Here is a 17224-nt window from a genome sequence, read left to right as displayed (position 1 = left end):
TTATGCATGTCACTGGGAGAATTTAAGCAATTCCTAATGATCTAGGAAAAAGGGATTCTGGGAAATATATTCTTTAGTTGTGTGTAGCACCACCCCTAGGCTGGAGAGCTCAAAGGTAGAATGAGATAGTCTTCCTTCCTGCACCTCAGCCTTTCTCTGTTTTTAAGCTGCATCAGATGGCTGTTCGCTCCCCCACATCCTCCCCTCTAAGATGCCCTTCCTTACCACAGGCTCAGCATCAACATGGACCAAGATAACGGACTGAGCCCACTGAAGACATGACGTAAGATAAAAATGTCTTCCATTTTCATGTTCTGCCATGGATCTCACCGCAGCATTAGGAATGCTAAAATATTCTCTTCCATCATTTGTGTAACTAGGAGGGCAAGAAGAAGCCAGACTGGGTAAAAAATGCCAGCACTTTGAACATGAGCCCTGGCCTCCATCACACTCTTATCTTTACTCTGATTTAACTTTTTTTTTGGCGTATCTACCACCACTTAAGCCGTTCATTTGTTTTCTTCTTAGATCTGACTTTTCTGATAGGCTTGAAAGTTTAACCAAAGGGCTAGAAAAAAATACATATAACTATGTTCCATATTATGCAGGAAGTATTATCAGAGAATCAAGTGGACAGGAAAGGGGAAGATAGTAGGAAATAAAATGGTATATTTCAGTGAACTCAGTGTTAAGTCAGTTGGGTTTTATGGGAGAATAATCACTTAATTCTAATTCAATTCAAATTGGAAGTTATATTGACTTTCCTTGGGGAAGAGAACCTAAAGGAATTTTAATCATTGGTGACTTCTCATTATTTTTTCCGCCTCTCTTTATCTTCTAGAAGACATAGAGCCGAGGAGTGAAATGGAGAAAATGTGTGTGCTGGCATAGCCTTTCTGCTGTTCCTCACAGGACTTTACATCTGGTTGGCCAAGTGTCAGAAGTCAACTGGACCATCTCTGCCCCTGTACAGGCCTGCAATTGCCTAGTTGATCCCTCTATGGCTAATGGTTCAATTTATGCTCAAAGAAACAGAAAGTGGTTTGGGCCTCAGAGATGAAACTCTGTTCAATAATAAAGCAGGTTGTTTTTATATTTAATTTCCTCCTGCATCTATTATACACAGGAGAAAGAACTGAGATGGACACTGAAAACACCCAAGAGTTTTCAGATATTCTGATATGCAACTTCTACCTCCAGAGATGCTGTTTTAATTGTTTTGTGGTTCATGGCTGTGAATTAGAATGCTTAAAAGCCCCTAGGTGATTCTCATGAGCAGCTAAAGTTGCTTTTTATTGCCTGTGAGAAGGAATTGTTGATTAGTGCCTTCAAAACCCAAAGCAGCAGCTGGGTTGATGGCTCAGTGGATAAAGCATTTGCCTCTCATTTGTGATTGAGAAACAGAGTTTGGATCTCTAGAACCCATGTAAAAACTGGATGGGCATGGTAGTGTGCCTCTAATCCTGGCATTGTGTGTCATAACGTATAATCTACATAGTGGAGGGTCAAAGTAAGAGATCTATATTAGCTAATCAGCAAACTTTGTGTTCAACCGGTAGACTATTTCAGTATGTAAGGTGGAGAGCTCTGGAGGAAGACACTTGAAATAACTTTCAGCCTCCATGTACACCTGCACCCGTGTGTGGACACACATGCACGCACACCATGCTACACACACATTCACATGCAAAGAAAAACCCAACAACTCTCAGTGCGTTAGTTGGCCTGGCACTAGTATATTTGTTCCAACAGTGCTCATACTAGTAAGGCTGAGACTCGGGTAGACATTCAGCCCATGAAGCTGGGTGTCTCCGCAGTTCCACTCTGGTGCTGAAGTCCTGAAGGATTCCTGGAGAGTTGTTGATCTTCAGTCTACAGTGGAACCTAGAGAAGTCAGCTCTAATACCGGTGAAACAACGCTCCATCAGGATAGATGAGCTTACCAGCAAGAACTAGGGCAATCAGGCAAACAGCTAAATTCCTGTCTTTCCTGTCCTTTTTTATGTGGGCTATCACCTAAAGAGGCTGCCAAAATTTAGGGTGGGTCTTCCTGCTTCAGATAATCTAATCAAGAAAATTTCTCATAGGAGTGACCAGAAAGTTGAGTCTTAGATGATTCCAGGGGCAATCAAGTTGACAATCAAGATTAGCCATGGTCTTCTCGTCAAGTTCTGGAGGGCAACATCAAGCAATGACAACAGCCTGTATTTGTGTGTGTGTGTGTGTGTGGGGTCTCTAGGACACCTGCCACCAAAAACTCGAGGGAAGGTGTTCCACACCTGGTGCTGGGCTTTTTATTTGTCAGCCTATGCCTTCTGGGATAAGCATAATTTCTTATGGACTATAAATCCAGTTAAACCCCTTTATATAAATATATGAATATATGTGTGTATGTATAGATTTATATCTGAACATACATACACACATGTATTATAAAGGTTTTTAAATACTAGGTTCCCACATGGTTTTTCAAACATTCTGAGTTAGTTATTCCCACCCTAACCCTCTACCTCCACCCTACCCTCAATCCCTCTCTACATTTAAACTGCTTCCCACCATTCCTCATTTTCCCTTCATGTCACCTGTGTTCTAATATCCCCACCTTTAAAGTCTTTTCCCCTTCCTCACCAATAATTTCTTTCTAGCATCCTAGATTCTACTGGTAAGATGAAACACACAATGATGCACACAATTCTGAAGATTCAATGTCAGTTTCTAAGGGTCTTGGTTATTTCATTCAGCAAAATGTTTTGCAAGTTCATCTATTTACCTGGAATTTCAAAATTTCATCTTTGTAGTTTATATTGCATATAAAACCACATCTTCATTTATCCATTTATGAGTAGATGGACATCTAGGCTGTTTACACGATCCAGTTATTACGGATACAGCAACTGTGAACACGGGTGACGGAGTGTCTCTGAAACTGGAGGGAGTCTTTGGAAATATGCCCCAAAGTGTTCAAGCTGGGCTTCATAGCAGCCTTGACTCACTCTGGGGTTCTAGGAATCACCACATTGATGTTTACAATGGCTGCAACAGTCTGAACTCTCACCAACTGTAAGCACGAGTGTTCCCCGTCCCTCATGTCCTCACCAGCATTTCCTGCCTTAATAGTAACCATTCTGACTCAGAAAAGAGAAAATCTTGAACTAGTTTTAATTTGGCTTTCTCTGATGGCTAAAGACATTTAAAAAATATTTCTTAGCCATTTGTATTTCTTTTGAGAAGTGTTTAGTTCCATAACTGACCTAAAAAATTAACTATGTATATTTATGTGCCTGAATGTTTTGTCTGTCTGTATATCTGTGCACTACACATAAGCCTGGTGCACAAGGAGAACAGAATAGGTGTCAGATCCTTTGGGACTAGCGCTAATGGGCTGCCATAATAATGCTGTAAACTGAACCCAGGTCTTCATGGAGAAGAGCTGCCATAGCTCTTAACTGCTTAGTCACCTCTCCAACGGGATAGCCCACTTTTTAGTGTTTCTTTTTTTTAAGTTGTTTGTTTTCTTGGTGTTTAATCTTTTGAATTTCTTGTGTATTACTCAATATTTTGTATTGATTTTTAAAAATCTGTGTTTTAACTTGGAATGAGAACTTTTCTGAATTGCGCCAAGGCTTTCTAAAATTTCTTGGAGTATTTATTTGCTTTTGGTTTTTGTTAAATCTTTTCTTTCTTTATAAATAATGTAAATGATCAATTTTATTTTCACTAGACAGCAGTTCTGTTACTGTATTTAATATATTTTTGCCTTCTGACTTGTTTTCCTAACTTTATAAAATACTGTGTTTTTATGTGGTTCCAATTTTACCTCTTTATTCTATTCACTATACTATTCCTGTTTGTCTGATATTCCAGTACAGTTAAAGACAGTGATACATGTCTTGAACCTTCAATAAATTCCTACAAATTTCTTGACTTGTTTCTTAGATTTATCCTAAAGTGTATTTTAGGCACAGCCACTACTCTAAATATAACAGTTTTCCTGACTTTGAAAGTGCTCATTATTAGGCCAGGAGATAGCTATTTGTTTTGTAAATCCATCTTCCATTCAGCTTCCTTAGCAAATCATTTTACTAATGAAAGGGCTGGACTGAGGTCAGTGGTCATGTGCTTTTCAAGAATGTCTGAGGCCCTGAGTTTGATTTCTTACGTTACAAAACAACAACAACAGCCTTTAAATATATGAATTAAAAATATATACTTTTACTATCAATAATGAGGACTGTTGAAAATTGATTTTCTTAATATATCCATCCCTTTAAAATCATAGATGATGTTAAATATTTTAAATAGCTATTAATCTTATACTTTAATGAACTCATAATCTCATTAGAAAAAATAATGATGGTATATATATTTCAACATTCAGCTTAATAAAGTTTATATTATTTTATCTCTTTTTAAGCTATTTTTACACTAGTTTTTATTTGCATTTTAGAATTTTTATAAGGAGTAGCTCATTGATTTTGATTTTAAAACATGTCTCTAGAGAAACCCTGATGGAGGAAGTAGGTCACTGGAAGTGAGCTAGAGTGTTCACAGTCTCCCTACTTCTTGTCCTCCGCATGCTGCTTCCTACAAGTGGGAAGAAAGCTTTCTCCCAAGGAAGTTGAAAAACTTCTACTCCAACCATCTCCTAGTCCCACTGAATTCCCTCCCTCAGGAGCCATAAACCAAAATAAACTTTCTTCCCTAAGGGTTTGTTTTGTTTGTTCTTTTTTTTTTTTTTTTTATCATGGTGTTTTATCACAGCAGCAGAAAAGAACTGAATTCTACCAAATGCCTTTTTGTTGAAGTTAAAATAAAAAGATCAACAGTTACTACCCAAATCTAACCTGGGCTTGTAGGAAAGGTGCCTACGTGCAAATGAGTAAAATGACTGAGAACTATGATAAAGGATTGTGAAGACCCAGAGTGGAAGGAAACATTTCCTACAAAGGATAGAAATGCAAATCTCCACATATCAGGAAGATAAAACAGCATTTGCCAGCATCTGAGAAGGTGACTGAAAGATACACACGAGACTCAACTCTCTCTTAGGGCCAAGAGAATATATCTAAGGATGTGCAATGTTTCGAATGAGTAAGTCAAAATGATATTCTGGGAATATTAACAATAACGATGAAAAAGTCCTTTAAAATGTAAAAATTAGAGGCTGGAGAGATGGCTCAGTGGTTAAGAGCACTGGCTGAGCTTCTCAAGGACCCACGTTTAATTCTCAGCACCCACAGAGTGGTTCATTGTGTGTAACTTCAGGTCAAGGAGGTCCAAATCCTATTCTGGCCTCTCTAGGTACCAAATGCTCAAGGGTACACAGATATATGTTACATGTAGGAAAAAAATCCAAGAAAATAAAATGTAAGACTTTTAAATGCACACTAATTGTTTTCAGAAATTAGCTAAGGAAAAAAAAAATCACAGTTTATTAGTTGGACCTGAGAACAAAGATAGAAGATCTGTTTGTGTCACGATGGTCTCAGAAATGTCTTCTCTACAACCATCCATTGACTGAAGCAGTATAATGATACGGTGTTATCAGCTAACTTTGGAATTTATTTACTCTTGGGCCCTTGGAATAAGTGGATGGGAAAGCATTGGGTTTTCTTGGTCCAGAAGAAATAGCAGTAACAAGAGCTCACTGACTAATAGTTTTCAGACATGTCTCCACATGTGTCTGAGCCAATCTCCATAAAGACCTGATGAATTGGCCCAGTTCCCATGTGACAGTCTACAAATGGCAACCAGAACATTAGCCTGAGGACACACTTGCAGTAAATGAGAGAATAAGTCAAAGCCTGGAAACACGGTTTCAAAATCCATACTCCAACTACATGTATCCTGTTCTGGGTGAGCAAGTCCTGACATAAAGCAAAAAACTGGCCACAACCCTCCCTTTTCACTTGCTAAATGGAATCTTTACTAAAGAATTATAATGGAGCAATCCTCGGTATTATGTGTTGATTTTAATAACAGAACAAACCTTTGGCAACATAGAAGCCTTAGGGTAAGTTTGTATAGTGTGTTGGCCTGTTTTCTGGGATCTGTTGCTTTCATTATTTTGCCACACAGATGACTGAAATTCACCTTCCTGGGATGGATAGGAAAAGGGCTGGTATTTGTGGCCAGCCCACTGCCTGTTTTGTAAATAAAATGAGTGTTAGAACAACTGTGCCTATTAGCTCATGAGTTTTCTACAGCCATGTTTGCTCTACAATGTCAAGGATGAGCCATCCCAATATAGACTGCACAACCTGCAAACCTTAGAATAGTTAATCTTCATGGAAAAAGCTTTCTGAACCTCACTGCAAGCTACCACATACATTTTTTCCAAAGAAGTGTTCCGGGACCACCACTCAATAGAGATCACATTACACATGTTTGTTTCCTACCCACCAATCAAAAAGCATGCTCTCTGAAATCTAATTTTGTGAAAGTATTGAAGACGGACACTGTTCTTAGGTGTTTTTTTCCCTAAGGTGGAGTTCATTAATAATACTTCTGATGAAAATTGATATAGAGAAAAGAAATCAATATCTCATTTTGTAATTTCAAAGTCCAGAGCAAATTAGGAAAGATTTTTTTTAGAGCCTTTCTAATGTTGTTCCCCACTGCACTGCTGACCCTATTTACCAAGCATGTGGTTGATTTGCTTTGTCTGACGTTTCTCTGGCAGCTGGACACTTAAATACATTATTACCTTTTCAAGTGGCTCATTGGCTCCAGTCTGGTTATCAGATGTCTGTAATCAGCTACAGCCTAAACCGTTGAAAAGGGAGGTGGTGTCATGGAATAGAGCCACAGGACTGACAGTTTATTCATTTGTGAAGAAGGGGTTCAAGGAAAGAGAGAGAGATAGAGAAACTGAGGGATAAATATTACTTTGCAGAAGAAAAAGAACAGTTGTAGTTCATTTTTATAGACACTGGTCTTTAGTTGTATTTATATAGTGCTTGCGAGGTTATAAAGTACCTATTGACATATTTGTGAACAGGGGTCATTTGCATCACTCACCTCACAAATGAGATGACTGGTGCAGATACAATAGTTCCAAAGTGTCAGAGACAGAACAGATCTGTGCCCTTGGGTCTTACGCAGCTCCCCCAGGTTCCAGGGTTATTTTTATTGGACAGGATGTGGACAAGTGTGATGGAGAGGAGTACGGGATGCTGCAAACACAAGGCTATGACAGGGGAAAGCAATTTTCCCCCCTGCAGAGAAAAACAATTTTCTTCACTGCAAGGAATTAAAAATGAAGGGGATTCTTTAGAAGTTTGGCATCTGTAGATCCACCCATTCAACTCACAGACATTTACTGAAGGCTGTCTTCATGAAGTACATGTTTGGGGATCCAGTGAATTTTAAAAAAAGTTTAAAAAAATGCATACTATATTATTCAGTAACAAGTTACAAAGAAGAAGAAAACAGAAAAGGGAGCCCAAGCTTTCAAGGTATGAGTCTGTAGAAAGGGAGGCCAGGAGAGGCCGGCCTAGACGGCACCTGACGAAAGTGATGTTATCTTGACTAATGACATGAAGTCTCATTTACTTGTACAAAACCTAACTCTCATTCTCTTCTTCCAAAATATAAATTAATATTTGGATGTGACAAATTAATTATGTCTACTAATTAATAATTCAAATGCTGCTCTACCCATTTGTCAAACTTGGAAGAGCTTCGCCATATTTGTTCAGCAATGTTGCAAGTGAGATTTACTTTGAAATCACTTTTTGCTTAATGATAAATAACAACCAGTTCATAGCCCATAAGCAAAATCCTTCCATTCCCAGCGCTGTCAGATACCAGCTTGGATGATATGAATCAGTAGGCTGTTTTGAGCAACACTCTGAAGTATTGCTACAAATACAAGTCAGTTGTAACTTCTTCTATGTCATAAGAACAGAGAGAAGAGACTTAATTTCTTTCCCACAGTTGATGAGCTTCCACATGTATATTCTAAGACATTCAGTGAGCCTATGAATATGATATCTTCTGTTTTCTTATGGGGTTAAAGAATTAATTCACTTCTAAAAGGCCCATGTCAGCATTTAAAGAGGGCTTAATGAAATGACAGCTTTCAATTCCTCAACTCTGAATTTGGAATGATGCAGGAGTAACATATATATATATATATATGCTTTATTTGCTAAGAAAGTTATTCAAGTCTTTTTCTATCAGTTCACCAATGGTATATTGAAGGATTTTGCCAAAGATATGGTAAGCTCATCTCTAACAGTGTTTCCATATGGAGGGAACACTGTGACCGCAACATCGGTCCTTTTTTTCAGTGATAACCTTCATGCAAAATTCAAATTTCCCAATAGGAACAAATAGGAATAACTGATGCTGATTTCAAGGCTCCATGGGAGCACCTTTTCCACTGGGGACTGACTTGGTGGCCATTCTCTCTAAAGCGTTCCATTGCATCTGCATGAAGATATGTTGTGTTGTATTGTATTGTGATTCATTTCATGTGGTTTCTGACATGGAGGATACACAGCAGTTTAAATAATTCTGCACTTTAAGCAGAAGAATTAATGTAAAAGAACGTTAGCAAAACAATGCGTGCATACATACAGGAGCATGCACACACACGCACACACACACACACGCACACACACCCTGTCCCAGTCTTGCATGCTGTTGCTTCAACCACACTGCAGTGCCCTCCCAGTGCACTTGACTAAGAAGGCAGAAAAAAGTCTGTTCCATTGTCTCTAGCACAGCTGTATATTTTGTGAAATGGAAAAGAAAAGGTTTTCAGGAGATTAGATTTTTTTTCCCTACCTCTAAACAAAAATAAGGACGTTTCTTTTTTTTTCTTTTTCTTTTTTTCCTGTTATTTTCTTTCATCTTTCTTTCTTTCTTCCTATCCTCTTCCTTCTTTTCTTCCTCCTCATCCTTATAAGAAAACAGAACTGAAATGGCTACACTTGAAAGAATTCTTCAGGAAGGACTGGCTGTTGCTAAAGTGGCTGGTTCAGGTAGAAGGGATGCTGCAACACTGACTGTGTGAGGAATCCCTTACTGATTTCATAAACTACCTTGGACCTGGGTCCCAGAGGAAATTCTGCCTCTGTCCAGGAAAGCCAGACTTTGATCTTATTGCTAAACAAACCTATTTGTCGTCCTTGCCTTTTTGTGATAATTCTCTTCTAAGATGTTTTTCTGCATGTCATTGCTTCTGAAAGATATTTGTGGAAGTAGGACTGTGAAATTCTTATTTAATTTTGCATAAAATTATTATAAATAAATAATGATTTTAGTTCATACTTTGTTCAGACCCATGAAGAGTTAATTTTCCAAAGCTTTCTTTATGTTTTTAGATACTATTTGTGGGACAGAGTTTGACTCCATAGATTTTATCTTATAGTAGAGAAAAACTGTCAGTGTTGGGTTTAGAGTTGGAGACCATAGGCAATAGGTTTGGTTTAGGGAAACATTTTAGTATCCCTTTTGGTATAAGTACAAGAAAGATTTAAAAAAAAAATTCTGCTTAATTGCTTAACAAAAAAATGGGCATTTGTGTTGATGGAGCCCAAATATGGCAAATATGGCAAATATCCCAAAATATGTCATTTTGGCATTTGAGGATATAAAAGTAAGAAGACTTACAAGACTGATCTCATCTTTCCTTTCTCCCCAAACTAGACCTGAGCTCCTCCTGGGAGGGCTTGGGTATATGAATGCAGGTGCTTCCCTATATCCTACGAGGTAGACCTAGAGACACTAGGGTGAATCTGAACCACACCCTGGATAGGTTTCCCCAGGTTGCTACATTAACTCATCTCTTTTGCATTCTAAACACATTTCTCTGCTATTGTCAACTCAGCAGAAGTATCTACATTCAGCCCTGTTGCACTGACTCTCTTTTTTGATCGTTGCAGTTTTGAGACATGTTCTTTCTCTGTAGCATTATACACAGTGGCGTTGAAAACTCTATATCCATGCAGTGACTTGGAATTTGCTAGGTATATCTCAGGCTGGTCTTGAATTTTTGCTTCGGCACTCACAAGCACTGGAATTACAGGTCCATACAGCTACACCCAATAAAGGCAAATTCCCCATCTTCCAGGGCTACAATTGCATTAAGCAAGTAACCTAACACTAGTCTATCCCCTCAACCATATTTCATTCTATTTCTGGGATGTTATGTAAAACATTAAATAAATCTGTCTTTTACTGTAAAAGCTTACTCCAGGACCCCTGTGATGATCAGAAAAGATTCATTCCGTAACCTGCAGAACTCATTTATGGACAGTGTGAAGAAGGGAAAATATCGATGTGAAGATATGATAGGAAGAATGTCCTTATTTTCCACCCCCTCCCATATCTTCAAGTGTGTATGAGGGTACTGGAAGCCAGAAGTCAACAACATGTCTTCTCCACTCACTTTCCACCTCAGTTTTTGAGGCAAGTTCTCTTCAGGAACCTGGGGTTTACCTGCTTTACTAGCCAGGCTAGCCAATGGGCCCCGGGGAACTGCCCTAGCACTGGGATTATAGAAGCAGGCTAAATGTTTTTTGTTTGTTTGTTTGTTTTACATGGGTTCTGGGAGATGAAACTCAGGTTCTCATGCCTATGTAGCATACATTACTAACTGAAAAATCTCCCTTTCCGCTACCAAAGGATTCTAATGGGGGAGGCTTGAACTCTTTGATCAAAGGATGAGGTGCTTTTACAGAGTTTTGGGACAGGAAGAAAAGAAAGAAATGATTCTCTATTGAATTTCTAGCCAGGAGAAAATATAGAATAATAAGTTGAGTTTAATTCCAAACATAAATGTGACCCAGGAAGCTTAAGAGTCTTCATTCAAAAGCTTTAGAAATCAATACAAGAGTAGAAATCAACCATCCTGAGCAGTTGTGTTAGTCTGTTTTCTATTACTACAATGAAATACCAGAGGCTAGGCAGCTTATACAGGAACTAAATTTATTGTGCTCACCATTTAGAAAGTTAAAAGTTGAATGCTGGGTCTGGTGAGGGTCCCTGATTGTCTTACCTTATGATGGCAGCATAACTCCTGTGGGAAGGCTAGATCACATGACTGAAGAAACTAAAGCAAGGAGAAAGTTAATTTACGAGAATTAACTGGGGTTTCCACCAGAAGTACCTGAATCTTCCGAGGGGCAGGATCCCCACTTGACTCCCATTACTTACAGCTCCCACCATCTCCTAACGTCACTACACTGGGGGTTGAGTTTCTAGCACACAAACCTGTTAGGTGAAGATTCACATCCAAACCGCAGAAACATGGATGAAAAGAGATTAAACACTTTATTTTCAAAGAAAAAAGAAACCTCAAAGGATGAAAGGCCCGAGTTATTTACATAATAATTTATTTCTAGAGCTTTCAGGATGCAGGATCTTTCAGACACAAGCCTCATTTCTGATTGAGTTATTTGTTAACTTAAACAAACACCATGCAAATCTTTGTCAGGAAAACATGCTTAAGTAAAAGCAGTATATTACAAATGACATCTTTACTTTGGATGATGATTTTCTTTTCATGAAGTTACATAAATCTTATCTTGTATCCAGTGAGTCATGAAACATCATTGCTAATCACTCGCAAATTGGAATTTAAATTTTATGGCTTGAAATAATGATGTTTGTCGTTCCAGTGTTATGTGGGTGGCAGTCTATCTGTGTCTATGTATCAGTGAATGTGCCTGCCTTGTGCTTCAGAGATGGGGAGGTTAAATTAGTTCACTGCACTAGAAAATAAAAGATCTTTCCTTCCCTTGTAATGGATGAAGTGTCAACCTGGAGCCAGGGATTTTTAAGATCTCGAAATAAACCTGTGTGCCGTTTATGAATTATTCATGGTGGACTCTGGACTTTCGGTGCTTGGCATAGCTGTCAAAAGAAAATGAAAGACATAGATCAACACAGCAATAACATTGTTTCTGTGTTTATAAAGTTGATCCCTTTTCAAATTCTTCCAGGTTTCTTTACTGAATTATGTGTCTATCATGAGAGTTCCTCCAAAGTGGAGCTCTCCTCTCTGATATCCTTTCTGGAAGGATTTGGTGCAACAATGTCACAGATGGCTGTGCACACTTTCCCAAGCTGAAACACCTGAAAAGGCTTTGTTTTCAGGAGTCAAGTCAGTGAGGTGCTATAAAAAAAATTAAAAAAAAAAGCAGATATGTCTGATTGGGTTGATTTCCACAAATTCTTATCCTTTGCCAATAACACCCATCTAAACTGTAACAACACTGCAGTGTGCTACTTGAGTACAATGCCCTAACTTTAACATACCATTTGAAAAAAGTCTATTTGTTGAAGATGCTGTCTCTTTTCCATTGAATAGATTTGGCATCGTTGTCAAAAATCAGGTGTCCATAAGTGTGTGGATTTATGTCAGGGTCTTCTATTAAATTCCATTGATCCACCAGTCTGTTTCTATGCCAATACCATGCAGTTTTTAGTATTGTTGCTCTATAGTACAGCTTGAGATCAGGGATGGAGATACCTCCTAAAGATCTTTTACTGTAGAGAATTGTTTTAGCAATTTTGGGTTTCTTGTTGTTCCATATGAAGGTGATAATTTTTCTTTCAAGGTCTGTAAAGAATTGTGTTGGTAATTTGATGGGAATTGCATTAAATCTACAGATTTCTTTTGGTAAGATGGCCATTTCTACTATGTTAATCCTGCCAAGCCATGAGCATGGGAGATCTTTCCATCCTTCTGATATCTTCTTCTATTTCTTTCTTCAGAGACTGGAAATTTTTTTCATACAAGTCTTTGACTTACTTGGTTAGTCATTTGTGTCTTTATGTCATTTGTGGCTATTGTGAAGGGTGTTGTTTCCCTAATTTCTTTCTCGGCCCTTTTGTCCTTTGTATACAGGAAGGCTACTGATTTTTTTTGAGTTAATTTTGTATCCAGCCACTTTGCTGAAGGTGCTTATCAGCTGTAGGAGTTCCCTGGTAGAGTTTTTGGGGTCACTCAGGTATACTATCATATCATCTGCAAATAATGATACTTTGACTTCTTCCTTTCCAATTTGTATCCCCTTGATCTCCTTCAATTGTCTTATTGCTCTAGCTAGGACTTCAAGAACAATGTTGAAAAGATATGGAGAGAGTGGACAGCCTTGCCTTGTCCCTGATTTCAGTGGGAATGATTTAAGTTTCTCTCCATTTAGTTTGATGTTGTCTATAGGCTTGCTGTATATTGCCTTTACTATGTTCAGTTATGTGTCTTGTATCCCTGATCTCTCCAATACTTTAAACATGAATGAATGTTGGATTTTGTCAAATGCCTTTTCAGCATCTAAGGAGATGATCATGTGGTTTTTCTCCTTCGGTTTGTTTATGTGGTGGATCACATTGATGGATTTCCGTATATTGAACCACCCCTGCATGCCTGGGATAAAGCCTACTTGGTCATAGTGGATGATGTCTTTGATGTGTTCTTGGATTCGGTTTGCAAGTATTTTGTTGAGTATTTTTGCATCAATGTTTATGAGGGAGATTGGCATGAAATTCTCTTTCTTTGTTGAGTCTTTGTGAGGTTTAGGTACCAAGGTGACTGTGGCTTCATAGAATGAGTTTGGTGGTGTTCTTTCTGTTTCTATCTTGTGGAATAGTTTGATGGAAGTCTACATGTAGAAAAATGCAAATAGATCCATACTTATCACCCTGCACAAAACTAAAGTCCAAGTGGATCAAAGACCTCAACATAAAACTAGATACACTAAACCGCTTAGAAGAAAAAGTGGGGAATACCCTTGAACTCATTGGCACAGGAGACAACTTCCTGAACAGAACACCAACAGCACAGGCTCTAAGAGCAACAATCAATAAATGGGACCTCATGAAACTGAAAAGCTTCTGTAAAGCAAAGGATACTGTCGTCAGAACAAAACGACAGTCTACAGATTGGGAAAAGATCTTCACCAACCCTATATCTGACAGAGGGCTAATATCTAGTATATATAAAGAACTAAAGAAGTTAAACAACAAAAAAATCAAGTAATCCAATTAAAAAATGGGGAACAGAGCTAAACAGAGAATTCTCTGCAGAGGAATATCAAATGGCAGAGAAACACTTAAAGAAATGTTCAACCTCATTAGCCATCAGGGAAATGCAAATCCAAACAACCCTAAGATTTCACCTTACACCCATCAGAATGGCTAAGATGAAAAACTCAAGAGACTACACATGCTGGAGAGGTTGTGGAGAAAGGAGATCCCTCCTCCACTGCTGGTGAGAATGTAAACTTGTACAACCACTCTGGAAAGTAATCTGGTGCTTTCTCAAACAACTAGGAATAGTGCTTCCTCAAGATCCAGATATACCACTCCTAGGCATATATCCAAAAGATTCTCAAATGCACAATAAGGACATTTGCTCAACCATGTTTTTAGCAGCCTTATTTGTAATAGCCAGAAGCTGGAAACAGCCCAGATGCCCCTCAGTGGAGGAATGGATGCACAAATTGTGGTATATCTACACAATGGAATATTACTCAGCAATAAAAAAAAAAACAAGGAAATCATGAAATTTGCAGGTAAATGGTGGGATCTGGAAAAGATCATCCTGAGTGAGCTATCCCAGCAGCAGAGGGATGCACTCAGTATATATTCACTCGTATAGACATATAATATAGGATAAACCTACTAAAATCTCTACACCTAAAGAAACTAATCAAGAGGGAGGACTCTTGCTAAAATGCTCAATTCCTACCCAAAAAGGCAAAGAGGCTGGACTTCAGAAGAAGGAGAAAAGAGGGAACAAGTCAGGAGCCTGACAGAGGACCTCTGAAAAACTCTGCCCTGCAGACAATCAATGTAGATACTGAGACTTATGGGCAACCTTTGGGCAGAGTGCAGAGAACCTTAAGAAAGAAGTGGGAAACAGTAAGATCTGGAGAGGACAGGAACTCCATAAGGAGAGCAACAGAACCAAAAAATCTGAGCACAGGGGTGTTTCCTGAGACTGATATTCCAACCAAGGACTATGCATGGAGATAACCTAAGACCCCTGACAGACGTAGCCCATGGCAGTTCAGTATCCAAGTGGGTTCCATTGTGATAGGAACAGGGACTGTCTCTGACATGAACTGATTGGCCTGCTCTTTAATTACCTCCCCCTGAGGGGGAAGCAGCATTACCAGGCCACAGAAGAAGACATTGCAGCCACTCCTGATGAGACCTAATTGACTAGGCTCAGAAGGAAGGAAAAGAAGACCTCCCCTATCAGTGGACTTGGGGAGGGGCATGCATGCAGAGGGTAGAGGAAGGGAGGGATTGGGATGGGAGGAGGGAGGGAAGTGTGTAAAGTGTAATCAATAAAGAAAAATAAAAGAAAAAAAGAAAAAATCTATTAATAACTTTTACATTTTCTTGTTATTTTCAGATGTAAATTTGTACTTGGAGTTTTTAAAGAAGCTTTTATGGGTAAAGCAACATTGGCTACATCAGTTTCAGCGTACAGATTAAGGTTGAACATCTGTGTGTAGGTTATAGTTCCTGCTGGGAGGGGCTACTAATTTTGCTCCACTAAATGGACGTGTGGTTGCACTGCTTTCTGAATATTTATGTGTATACCTATAGATTAGTGCTGCCTTGTTTTGCAGTGGATGGAGACAATGCAGCAATCAAAGTGCTGAGGATAGTTATTGCTGAGTGCTCAGCCCTAACCAAGACATCAATAGCAACCACTTTATGAAACATGAAAAAAGATATAAGAAAGAGTGCTGCAGAATGCTGTCTTCAGGACCATGATAGGATCATTGCGCTCATGAGCTACAGTTATATGTGCAAAATTAAGCCAGTCACTTGAGTGTGGTGGCATACACCTTTAATTCCAGAATTCTTGGAGGCAGAAGTGGGTAGATCTCTGAGTCTGAGGTCGGCTTGGTCTATGTAGGGAGTTCAAGGTCAGCCATGCCTGTAGACTGAGACCCTACCTCACGAAATAGAAGAAGAGGGAGAGGCAAAGGAAGAAAAAACAAGAAGAAGAAGAAGAAGAAGAAGAAGAAGAAGAAGAAGAAGAAGAAGAAGAAGAAGAAGGAAGAAGAAGAAGAAGAAGAAGAAGAAGAAGAAGAAGAAGAAGAAGAAGAAGAAGAAGAAGAAGAAGGAAAAGAAGAAGAAGAAGAAGACGAGGAGGAGGAGGAGGAGAAGAAAGGAAGGGGAAGAAAGAGGAAAAAGACAAGAAGAGAAGGAGGAGGAGAAGGATGAAGAAAAAGTTTAAGTCAATACTTCAAGCCAGGGATGAGGAGAAGCCATAGATCCCTACTTTTTTCTGAGAGCTATTGGTAATTCAAGGCTGCTAAGGAGGAAGAGTCAGGGTCTTTTTTTTTTTTTTTTTTTTTTAATGATGTGGCCAGTGGAAGGCTGGCCTGTGTTCATGCAAACAGCACTAACTGTACTCACTCCATTAAGAAACGAAAAAAGAAAGAAGACATGAAAGTAGGAAGAGCATGTATTGGGAGGTAGAGCAGACCTGGGAATGGATGTGGTCAAGATATGTTAAGCCTGGTATGGTGGTACATACCTTAATCCCAGTATTTGGGAGGTAGAGGCAGTCATAGCTCCATGAGTTCAAGGACAATCTGGTGTTGATAGTAGTTCCAAACCAGTAAGGGTTATATAGTTATACCTGAATAAAACAGAATAACAACACTAGCAAGTGAAGAACAAGATACATAATTATAAAGTTGTCAACGGAGAAATAATATTGAATTTTAAAAAGTCTGAATATCCATTGTTTTCTTGCTATTTGGGGCCATAGAGTCAGTTGTGAAGAAAATTGCTAAAGACAGAAAAGCAGATCTCCTAAAATTCTGTGGCCTCTGAAAGAGGAAGCTGTCACAGGTTTTGCATATCTTTAATGCCACTTCCTCATTTTTCTGAAGTATGAATATAAAAATGACCCATATAATGGTATTTACTGTTCCCTATGTGATTTGACACCACTGCCTCAGCAGTTCTAATGCTGGGATCTCTCTTTCTCCTTTTCACATTGATTATTCAGTTTTTCTCTTCATTTTATAAGGCACCCAGTTGTCTCCAAACCCCAGTAAATTTCAGTTCAGAGTTCTGGTAATCAGGGATTTATTGTTGGTTTTTAAATATTTACTGACTAATGTGTCTGTGCCTCATAATTAATATAAAATAAATATTTGTTGAGTCTAGTCAACCTTTTTCCTTTTTTCTTTTTTTTTTTTTTTTTTTTTTTTTTTTTTTTTTTTTTTTTTTTTTT

Source organism: Psammomys obesus, unplaced genomic scaffold (assembly GCF_907164565.1).
Source record: "Psammomys obesus unplaced genomic scaffold, mPsaObe1.curated_primary_1811, whole genome shotgun sequence".
Lineage (NCBI taxonomy): Eukaryota > Metazoa > Chordata > Mammalia > Rodentia > Muridae > Psammomys > Psammomys obesus.
Note: the sequence above shows the minus strand (reverse complement) of the source record.